At 48.1% G+C, this 10626-nt stretch overlaps 1 long non-coding RNA gene across 1 annotated transcript; it reads right to left on the reverse strand.

Annotated features, from left to right (window-relative positions):
- Positions 1–972: 972 nt before the first annotated feature.
- LOC147602106 (uncharacterized) lies at positions 973–2711 on the reverse strand. The gene is made up of 3 exons (XR_015257575.1): positions 2603–2711; positions 1764–1848; positions 973–1670 (listed from the first exon to the last, which is right to left on the reverse strand). It is a non-coding gene; the product is annotated as an uncharacterized LOC147602106 (long non-coding RNA).
- Between the last annotated feature and the right edge of the window lie 7915 nt (positions 2712–10626).

The raw sequence follows: 10626 nt of genomic DNA on the forward strand, positions 1-10626 counted from the left end.
ACTCAGGGTAATCTGTGGAAAAAAATACCCCAAGGAGTACATTTTGGGGAGGAAAAAGAACTCGCACACAGAGGCACGCAGAAGGACCCGTGCACTGTGACTGGCAGAAGACAGGCAAGGACCAGGGCCGTGCACAGGGATGCTGGATGCTGGTGTGGTGGCAGGGGGCTGCCTGGAGACCACCCAGCGGGATGGAAAGCGGCTACTCAGGACAGACAACCTGGGAGGGGGGAAGCCACTGATAAATGACTTCTGATCTCACCGTGGCTTCCCTACCTTAGCTCGTCCTTTGGAGACATCTTTTCTGACGTCTGATTCGTGGTGTGTTATTTTTTAAACCCAAACTTAGAAAGCACATGGTCACAAACACATGATCACTGAAAAATTACCGTACATGTTTAGCACCTAAATAATAAAAGTGCTTGCTCTGCGCTTTTCTGATCCGGAGTGCCGTAGACTCTGAGTAATCGTTTCTAACCCCATGCTACCCGTGTTCACGTTGCTTTCCCAGGGCCACCGATGAGAAGGGTGAGGCAGAGGGTGAGCCCAACATCCTGGAAAGGCCACAGAGTCAGACCGAGAGAGCGCGGGTGTTGCTGAGATTTTCGGCTCTCCCTGCTGCACATAGACTTTTCAAAAAGGCAGAGCCAGGGCTCATTGCCTGTGTTTCTCTTCCTGCTGTCCCTTTGAACACCTGTCTGCACGCAAAAAGGGACTACGTATCTTGAAACTCATCTTTTCCAGGAGATGTATGTTACCTTGTCTTCTTCAAGCCTCCGTATGGCTTATGCTGCAGCTGAACCCAAAGCAGCAGTGCGGGAAAAAGCAGTGATGGAAATAATTCAAAGAAAGAAGAAGCCAGAGCAGCTCTGCCAGCTTTTATATCTCCTCCTGAAGTTGACATGAACATACATGGCTTGGAGGAAGCACATGCAGCTGTGTTCCTTGCTCCCAGCAGTTTTGACCTGTCGCCCCAGGAGCGAGCAATTTTCCCCAGCACGCTGTATCGGAGGGTTGGTGGTGCAGCCTGGCACACCACGGCGCCTGTTGGGCTGCTCTCCACACTGGTCCCTGAAGCTGCTGGAGATCTTTGGTGCTCACCTCCCATAGCCGCCTCCCAGCTCTCCAGGCCAAGCAGGCGCAGGGGCTCCTTCGGCAGCGCCTGCAAGTGCGCACGAAGTGAATCGGGGCACAGTTGGGGAAATGGGGAGGTGTGAAGCCAGGCATGTCCAGCACATGGAGAGAAAATCTAAATCCCACAAAGGGATGAGTTTCTCCCTGGGAGGGCTGTTTGAACGGCTGTTTTAAAAGAGTTCTTCAGTGGACAGAGGAGGAAGAAGATGACATTTTAGATACTCGAAGTACAGCACGTGTTGCTTTAAGGTATGTTCATGGGGGATTTAGGGACAGCATGATCTACTTAAGATTCAAAAGATAGTCCAAGATAGACTGAAGATTTGGAACAAAACCGAAGGACATTATGTTGTTACAACCAGATAAACGCTCTGTTCCTCTTTCAAAGATAAGCAGATTTTACTGCAGATCTTTCTACTTTTTATCCACATCCTTTGTACTTCTGATTAACTGTTCTCTCCAGAGAAGGCAACCCTTCCATGTCCACGTTGCTGGGGGGAGCTGCTCCAGGTCCAGCTGGGGAATGAAATCTCCTCCTGGAAAGAAGTTATCCATAATCAGTGAAAAGACTTCCCAAAATTCTATTGAGAACCTTTTAATAAAAAAAATGAAACAAACTAAAAACCAACCTGGTGATATTAGTCCCACGATAAGGAATTCAGCCTACTCTTGCTTTACTCCACCTGCAGCTCTTCAGCTCTGCTTTTTCAATGGCTGGGAATGGAAACACAAATTCCATGTCAATCCTGATTCCAGAACTGTAGTGAGTTCAAAATGTAAAACCTCTTTGGTTAATAGTTTTAGCTCTGTCCTTCTTTGGTCTCCCACCTTTAAGCATTCACTCCTCAGTGAAGTGTCAGTGCTCAGCCCCTGGCTCTCACCTGGAGACATCTCCTCAGGATGTCAGAGGTTTGCACAGTCAGACATTGAATAAAACCTCACTTTTCAAGGAGCCTCTCACAAGCCATCGGAGCTTTCTGAGCCTATTTTGTCCAAGAAAAAATATTTTAGATCCATAATAAAGAGTTTATTCCAGGTCTTTTTCTATTTTATATGCAATGTTTTATTTCTGGCTCTAGCCTTGTCAACACCATGGGCTGCTATTTCATTGTCGTTGCTGCTAATGAAGTAAATAGCTTTGTGTTCCAGCTCATGATAATAACACAGCTATATTCCTAGTTGGCCTTGGCAAGCATTAAAATGAGTTTTGTTTTGTCACGTTTCATTTTCTGAATCACCTTCAGGAGGCGTGGAGCTGGTGGAAAGGCACAGAACAGGCTGAGAGTCAAAGGCAGGAAAAACATCTGAGATGAAACTGCCGCTCCGGGCTCCGCTGGGACGAAAGCAATAACATCGCTTGTCTCCTAATGCTGTGCAAAGGCGTGTGTGAGAAAAGGCTCATTTTTTTGTGTGTTCAAAGTACAGCTCCTTTTTTTTTTTCTTTTTTAATCTACTGCTTGTAACTCACGGTGAAATGCCTGTGCAGACTGTCCACTGGCTTTTGCTGCAGGGAGGTCGGCAGTGGAAAACACTGTGCTGGGCTTTGCTGAGTGCTTCCCTGTTACTGGAGTAATTTTGCTTAGCGACGTCTGTTCTAATAGGAGATTAAAAAAAGGCAAAAAAAAAAAAAAAAAAGCCGTTGAATTATTTCACATGACTTGAACTGTGCAGCCTGATACAATCATTAGAAAGCTTTGACTGTGTTATTTATAACTTTTGATGCTAGCACAGCTTTATGCAGGCTGCTCTCTGAAGCTCCTACCTTGGCAGCTGCCATCAGCAGCCTCACCTAACATGGAGGCACCCATGATGGCAGTCACTGGCGGGGATGGTGGGATGAAGAGATTGTCTTTGCGTTCACTGCATGAAGGTGCCACTCTTTGCTGGGCATGAGGAGGGCTTGAGCCCCTTCATCTCCCTGCATCCAGCACCCCACATGCTCCTCAACACCGGCTCGTTTCTTTAGCTGTGTAGGGTTGCATCTACGCCTGGATCCCATAGGACCTTAGTATGGATCTGGCATCTCTTGTTGTATGGGCAAACCTTTTTTAAAAGGGACCAGCAAATTTCAGGGCAGCCAGGAAAAACACCTTCTCCACAGCAAAATAAGCCTGTGAGCAGCTGCCAATTAGCTGCTGCAACAGCTCATGATGTCAGGTAGTGTTTGAAAGCCAGAGATTTATAATCCAGGGTCACATAAAGTCTATGGCAAATCAAATCTGTGATGGAAAAAAAAAAAGGACTGTAATAAAAAGATTCCACACAGGAAGTCTGATAAACTGTTAATTTTACTTAGGATAATGGCAGTATTTACATCTAGGTAGCACTGATGGTTCAGGGCTTTGATATACTCTAATGTGATTTATGGACAGCAGAAAGGAGCTGGGTTGAGGTCATAGTCTTCGCCCCAGGAACATCCGCTCTCCGAGCAAAGCTCTGATGAGCGTGTTCTGCCCTAGCAGATACAACCGACCATGGGTGCCTCCCATCTGAAGCAGACCGGTCATACACATCATCCACAGCATGGCATCTTTATGGGCTGCTGCTCAGAGACAACCCTACATCGTGCTGTCTAAATGCTAATGAAGATACTACATTTATGGACTACTCAAAGAGCTTGACGAAGAGGGAATAAGCCAAAAATGGAGTACTGACTCCAGAACAGACAAGTGGGAAAGGAGAAAGGAAATTAGGCCACCTCATCCTCCAGGAGCTGCTCTTCAGTAGATAGTTCATCAACAACGGCCACAGCCCCAGGTATAAAAGAGGCTGCTGTCATCACCCATAGCTCCATTCGGCCCATGCAACCTACAGCATTGGGCTGAGGGAACAGCTGCAAAATGAGCAATGGCCAGGGCTCTAATATCGATTTTCAGGACAAATGCCACAGCTGCTTGTGTTTTTGAGGATTTGCCATGTCCCTCTCTCGTGGATGCCATCCTCCCCCTTGGAAGTCTCCAGCTGTAGGCAGGACAAGCCATGGTGGTGAGGTGGTGGAGGCCGTCGCAATCCAGGACAGAAATGTTGCATGAGCACAGTGGTTGTAGAAACAGTAAAAGTAATATGGGAACAGAATAAGGATGGAGTCCATTTCTTGATCAGGAGAAGGAGCACCTCTGGGTGCCAGTCTCAGGATTTAAAGGTGGGAAGCATCTGGACCAAAAAAAACCTGAGACTGTTGCTTGGGTTTATCAACAGCTGGTAACTGTCTGAAAAAGAGGCTGATGCTCGTGAGTGACACCAGGGCAGAAGGGGACAAGGTTTGGGAAATAGGTAAAAATCTCCTGAAGAAAATCCAGCACAGGCCTTTCTGAATTTTACCCTCCTGGAAGTGGTGTCCAGTGGACCCACTGGGATTCATGTTTACCTCAACCCTCTCAAGAAGATCCTGTGTGGACGACATGAAATCTGTCCTAAAATGCCTGAAAAAGGATGGAGTATCTCATTCTGCCCCTTACCTGGGAGCAACACCTCTTTGCCATCTCACCACCCTGCAGGAAAGGTACACAGTGGCACCAAGGTACACCCAAAATACCTGCCTGGAGGACAAGTTTATCTTGGTGGAAGGTTTCTGGAGAAACCAGAGGCTCAGGGATGATCCTCACAGAGGAGTTGTCTTTCTTCATAGACTTTCATCTCTGAACAGTTCAGAGACCAGTGATTTATTGGTATTTTAAATGTTCAGTCTCCGCTTAGCTGAGCAGGGAGATGGATGGCCACTTGCTCCATGCGGAGCAGCGAGATGCGAGAGCCTTGGCACCTGGAGCCAGCTCTCAACCCCAAAACCAAACACGAGTGAACGGGTTTTGTGACAAGCATAATGACTTACACACTGAAACCGTACAAAACCAAGCTCACGTTTTACAGAAAAGGCTGCAGCTCTGCGATGAGTTTTGGCAAACACACGCCCTTCAAAAAATCCGCAATACTGGCACTCGGGGGGTGGGGAGAAGTACACAGAATATCCAAGTCCATGTTTTTAATTAAAAAATTGTAATGTTTCATGTCTGAAATGTCAAAATGAATCATTTCAATGCATCTGATACAACTGGGATGAAGAGGCTGCTCCAACAGCGTGCCGCCTCTCCCAGTGAGCGGACAGAATACGAATGCCCCTTTGGATTTGCATTGTAGCTGATGTCTTCTAGGACATGGAAGAGGAAGGGGAATTAAAAGGATACTAAGCAGGCTGTGTCTCCAGAGAAAAAACCTTACCCAGCACATAAGCATCCAGTTGAGACCTTACCCAGCACAGGAAGACAAAGGGGAGATGAGAGTGACCGAGAAAGAATAGCACAACCAGACGAAGAGGACATGTTCTCAAAGGCCAGCATGCTATCATTTAGGATCATCTGCCCACGACAGCAGATCAACTGAAAATACTGCCTGATGCCCCATGGACAGAAAATCCTGATGCGCCAGGGTCATACTGCTTTGCAGTCCAGTCTTGGTGCTGAGCTGAGTTTTGATGCCTACCATGCCGGTACCTCTGGCACCTTTCCAGAGGCAACTGCCATGCCCTCCTCCTGGCTTATGTGCTGGAGCACTGAGGCCAGGACTCACCTTTCATGCAAAGACCAAGAAATCAGGTGACTTAGCCGTGTTCACAATCATATGGAAAGAAAAGGCACCAAACAGGCAAATTCCAAGGTGCTGCAGTAGAGCAGGTAAATTCAGCAAGGGGGCAGGGAGTGGTGTGTCCCCACATCTGGATCTAGCCTCTCCAGAATCAGCTGGTGCCAATGTTCAACAGATTTTTAAATTGCAACCTCAAATCCTTTTTTTTTTTTTTCTTTTACAGCTGCAACCATTGCTGGCGATGGCAGGATGTGAAGGTCCAGCAAGCTGCGCCGTCATGGGCCTGAGCTTTGGGCAGCATCCCTTTCCGTGTCCAATGAGGAGAGGCTGGAAAGCCGTTGAAAAAAAGTGACACAACAGGCCAATGTCCTGTTGTTGTGAAGGAGTCAAGTGACAGAGAGACAAAACAACCTTCCAGCGACTTGTAGCTTGACTTCTGGGATTGGATGCAACTTCAGCTCAGGTGAGCCAAAAATCATCCCACTGACCCCCTCCCTCAAGCTGCGGAGGGAGGAATGGCACCGTGGCTGCCTCGGGATCTCCATGGGAACCAGATCAGAGACGGGGAAAGTGGAAGATGAGAGCAGAGAGCAGACTGGAGCGAGCAGCAGGGAATGGGGAGCTGGCAGCGGTGGGGCGAGCGGCGTGTGGAAGCTGTCCGTGCGGCCGAGACGCCCCGTGGTGAGCAATAACAGGCTTGCTGCAGAACTTGCTGCATTGAATAAGAAAATGCAGCAATGTATAGAGCATGCGGTGAGGGGAATGGCGTGTTTCCTCGCAGCGGATTAAAGCTGGCAACGGTATCGGCGGAGTGAGCTTGTGGGGGAAAGCAAAAGCAGGCAAGAAGAGCTCACTCTTCTTACAGGGATTGTAGGGAGAACAGAGTGAGCAAAGCAAGCAGACAAGGGATCCTTTTCCACACCCATCCTCCTCCTCCCTTCCAGCCCCCTGCATAACCTGCAGTAGGAAAATACCCTCAGCAGTGTCACATTCTGCTCCTTCTCTCCAGCCATGGCCTGGGGGTCTCTGGGCAGTGGCAGCTTTCATCCAGGCTGGGGTGAGCAACTTGGGGCACCAGTGCCCACTGAACCCACCCAGAGCTTCATCATTCACCACCAAGGCGCTCATCCCTTCACTGGGTGGCAAAGCAGCTGCCATAGGGCAGAAGCACAGGAGTTTGTGGCAGGGCAGGGAAAGGATCAGCAGCAGGCTGGCCAAGCACCACTCACAAGCAGCAGCTCTGCATCTTACAAGTGCCTCTCTGCTGTCCCATGACAGCACCACTTTCCTGTTGCCCCAAAACAACGTGGGGTCATTTCCATGCTGCTGAGGGGAAGAGCTTGTGCTCTCCACCAAGGCCAGTCCTCACCCACCAGCACATCTCCTTGCCTGCTTGTCGATGGGAGCAGTGTCTTGGGCAACCACAGGCAGCAACTTAGTCTTGGTCTCTGCCTCTGCCCATCTCCTCTTTGAGTTATCTTCCCTCTCATTCTTCTTGGCTGCTTTTTAGCTGAGGGAATGAAACCCACAGTGGTGTCGCTGCCATCCTCTGCCCTGATCCCTTTGGAGGAGGCAGTTTTCCAGAAACAGTGCAGATTCGCCCATGTTGGTGCTCCCCTCCTGGAAGCTCGGCTCTCTGCCTGCACTGGCATTGGTTCAGGTCACACAACACTGGCACTGCTTGGCTCATCTTCACATAGGCTTTGCCGAGCATTTTGTGGCCCCAGACCACTTTGGGATGCCATTTAGCTAGCTCATTAGGAGGTAAGAGAGGGCTGAGGGATGCTGGCGTCTTTGCTCGCCTGTGCACATGGATGCAGGTGGCTACTCCTGCCTCCCCTTTCGAAGGTACATTTCCACACGAGTTGGGTTTCACCATCGCACCTGACCACGCAGTGGTGGGAGCAGCTCCTGGGGCTCCCCTACGAGGGTATGTGCATAGGGCCACCCAAAGCAGTTGCAAAGCTTCCTCATTCCAACCCAAACATCTGCATCTCCACAGATACTCCCTCCCTGTCTGACTGAGGCAGGACACAGTCATGATGTTCACTCCATGGTGTGTCTCTACAAGCTGGGCAAACTGGTTGAGGCTTCAGCCATTTCTCTCAGACAACAGACACCTTTCAGCCAGGGGACTCCTGATGGCCTGCCATTTTTTTAAGGTACAGCCTGTAGCACGAAAGTCCCATCTTGTCCTGTCTTGGTGCCATGTCATCCCAGTTCTGGCATTTTAATGCAAGAGCAGGGAGTGATTTGACCCACAAGGCACAGCCGATACACAGCACCTGGAGCTCATTGCCTCCTTTCCAAAAGGAAGAGAAGGAAGTCGCTGTCTGGTCATTTTGGCCTGCCTGGAGCGCTCTCTGCCAGGGCCTGCTCAGCAATGCAGCTTACCTTGGCTGACAAACTTGTGGAAAGCATCAGAAATGTCAAAACTGCCTTCTGCTCCACAGCAGGTCTACCAGTGATTTGTTTTTCTCTAAGCCAGGCAGCTGCAGGATACACTACTCTCTGCAGCTTTAACCATCATTTTCTCCTGATTTTATTTTTGGGTCCACGGTTCAGACACATCCTCCATTTATAGGACAGGCAAACGGCACTGACAAGGTCATAATTTCTCCCCTGCACACCTACCTTCCCTCCAGGATGCTTAGGAATGTGCCCAATTCTTCCTTCCACCCCAAAAAGCAATCTGTATTTTGCTTCAGGAAGAAAGAAAAAGGTGGTGGCAATGAATAGGCTTTCCCCCCTCCCACCACCACGACATCCAGCAGAGATGGAGGCTGAACAATAAAAGCCAGGACAGCAATGCCAGCCTGAGCGAGTGACCATGCCCTGGGGAAATGGGACACTTTGTGCCTGTGGATAAAATAGATCCCTCTTACCTTCACTTGATGCTGCCTGTGCAGTGGAGCTTCTCTCTTAAGTCACTTGCTGAAACTTTTCCTCCCCCTCCCAAGACACAACCCTTAATGTGCTACAAAAACCGTGCTGCCAGCAGCCCCGTGCTGAAGCTGCGGTGGGTCACACAGCTTGGACCCTTTGCAGCAGGGGAACAGCAGCAGGGCCATTCCAACAGGCAGCAGCTGACAAAGGATTTTCTTTCCTGGGTCTGTAAGCAAGTGCTGCTTCACAGTCCGTATTTTTCCATTTGGGAGAACCAGGTTTGGGACAGATGCTATGATAGCAATCTGAAAGCAAATTGAACAGTTAGGGCTTCACACACTACAGCAGAACAGAGGTTCAAAGGGTGTGGGGGGACAGTGCCTGTAGCCTGCCATTTGGAAGAATCCATTTTTTAAAAAGCAATAAAAAATACAGAAGAAAACCTGTCTTCTTGCAGGCACAGCCTCAAGCAAATGCACACAAAGCCATGAAGGAGAGGGAAATGCCTGCACTGATGTGTCTGTCCCCAGCCAAAAAAATACGCTCAGGGCAATATGCACAGACTGGAGACAAACCAGAATGATGCAGCTGGACCCAAAACAAAGTTCTCAAGAAAATAAATTCCCCCATCAGTGAGCATCTGGGTTCCAGGTCCTGAAAAATCAAACACTGTACACAAAATGGACAAATATAAACAGACACATCTGACATTTTACTCAGCTGGATAGGACATTAAATGGGAGTTCAGATTTCAGGGAATGGCATTTAACCTGGACATCTCGCTGCCTGGATGAAAGCTTCGACCACTGTTGAGCAGATCACCTTTCCCCCCTTCTTGTTCCCCATCACCAAAAGCAAATTCAGGATGAGCTTTCTACCAACTAACCCTGGTAAATAAACTCTCCAGCTATAAACTCTCTGGATTCTAGTTGTTCCTTTTTTTCTTCTTCCAGGCAGAAAACAGCAAATGGTATCATTTCAGAGCACTGATACCAGCTGATAAAATAATCCTGACATTTGCTTGCTGTAGATTAAAGAAAGCCCCAGCAATTACTGAATAACCTGCAAGTTTTACTTCTGTCAATAACCATCTTTATTCCCTATCACTGTAGTACACTAATGTTTAACATCAGCTATCAAATTTCCAATCTTCAATAACTAGCAAAAAAGTGTTGATCCAAAGGTGGCATCATGAACAACCAATGAAAGAAATTTACTGTATCTACCGCTGCTGACAGGAAGGGACACAGCCTCTTGTAGCAGGAACAATTACTTTGACCTTGTTTGAGTTCCTGGCATCTGTCAACATAAGGGCCAAAATTTGATGCAATGAGGAGGATACCAGGCCATTTGGTATGGAAGATACAAAAGAAAACATCATGTAGTTTTCAAAGAATTTCAGGCCAGTGAGAACTACAGCTTGGCTTGAACTGGGAACATTCCAGTAGAAAGCCAACCAAGAATTAAATTTGTTCATACACTGCTTACTTTTAGCTTTCCAGCCAATCTAGCACATGAATTTCCTGAGTTTACTTTCACCTGACACATGAAAGTGCTTTATGAGCACTGATAAAAACTAACATTTAGTTAATGTCCTTCAAGCTAAACAGATGGAACTGTGAACAGGTAGTGAAATTTTCCTCTGCAGGGGAGCTGGTCTAGTCAAACTCAAGAGCAGAAGAGAGAGTAGTTTTTAATAATGACACCTAATTGTGTAGATCACCATTTCAACTTAGCTGCAAGAAAGCATGCCCACGTGAAATGCTATTTGCATAAATTATACTCAGCCAGGCCAAGTCCTGCACCCATTGCACTACACGATGGCGCTTCGTGCCGACCGCAGTGAGGCAGAGGCGTGGTTCTCAGTTGTGTAGGAGTAAGACCAAACCCACAGTCAAAAACTGGGCATAGTGACAAGAGCTGCCCCGTTTGAGAGTTGCCTAGCTTAAGTCTCCAGTCTCCAGGTAATTCTCCTCCCTCAATTCACTGACTGCTCACTCCTGAACACAAGAGAAAAAACTTCGACAG

Source organism: Chlamydotis macqueenii, chromosome 1 (genome assembly GCF_036417535.1).
Source record: "Chlamydotis macqueenii isolate bChlMac1 chromosome 1, bChlMac1.mat, whole genome shotgun sequence".
Classification (NCBI taxonomy): domain Eukaryota; kingdom Metazoa; phylum Chordata; class Aves; order Otidiformes; family Otididae; genus Chlamydotis; species Chlamydotis macqueenii.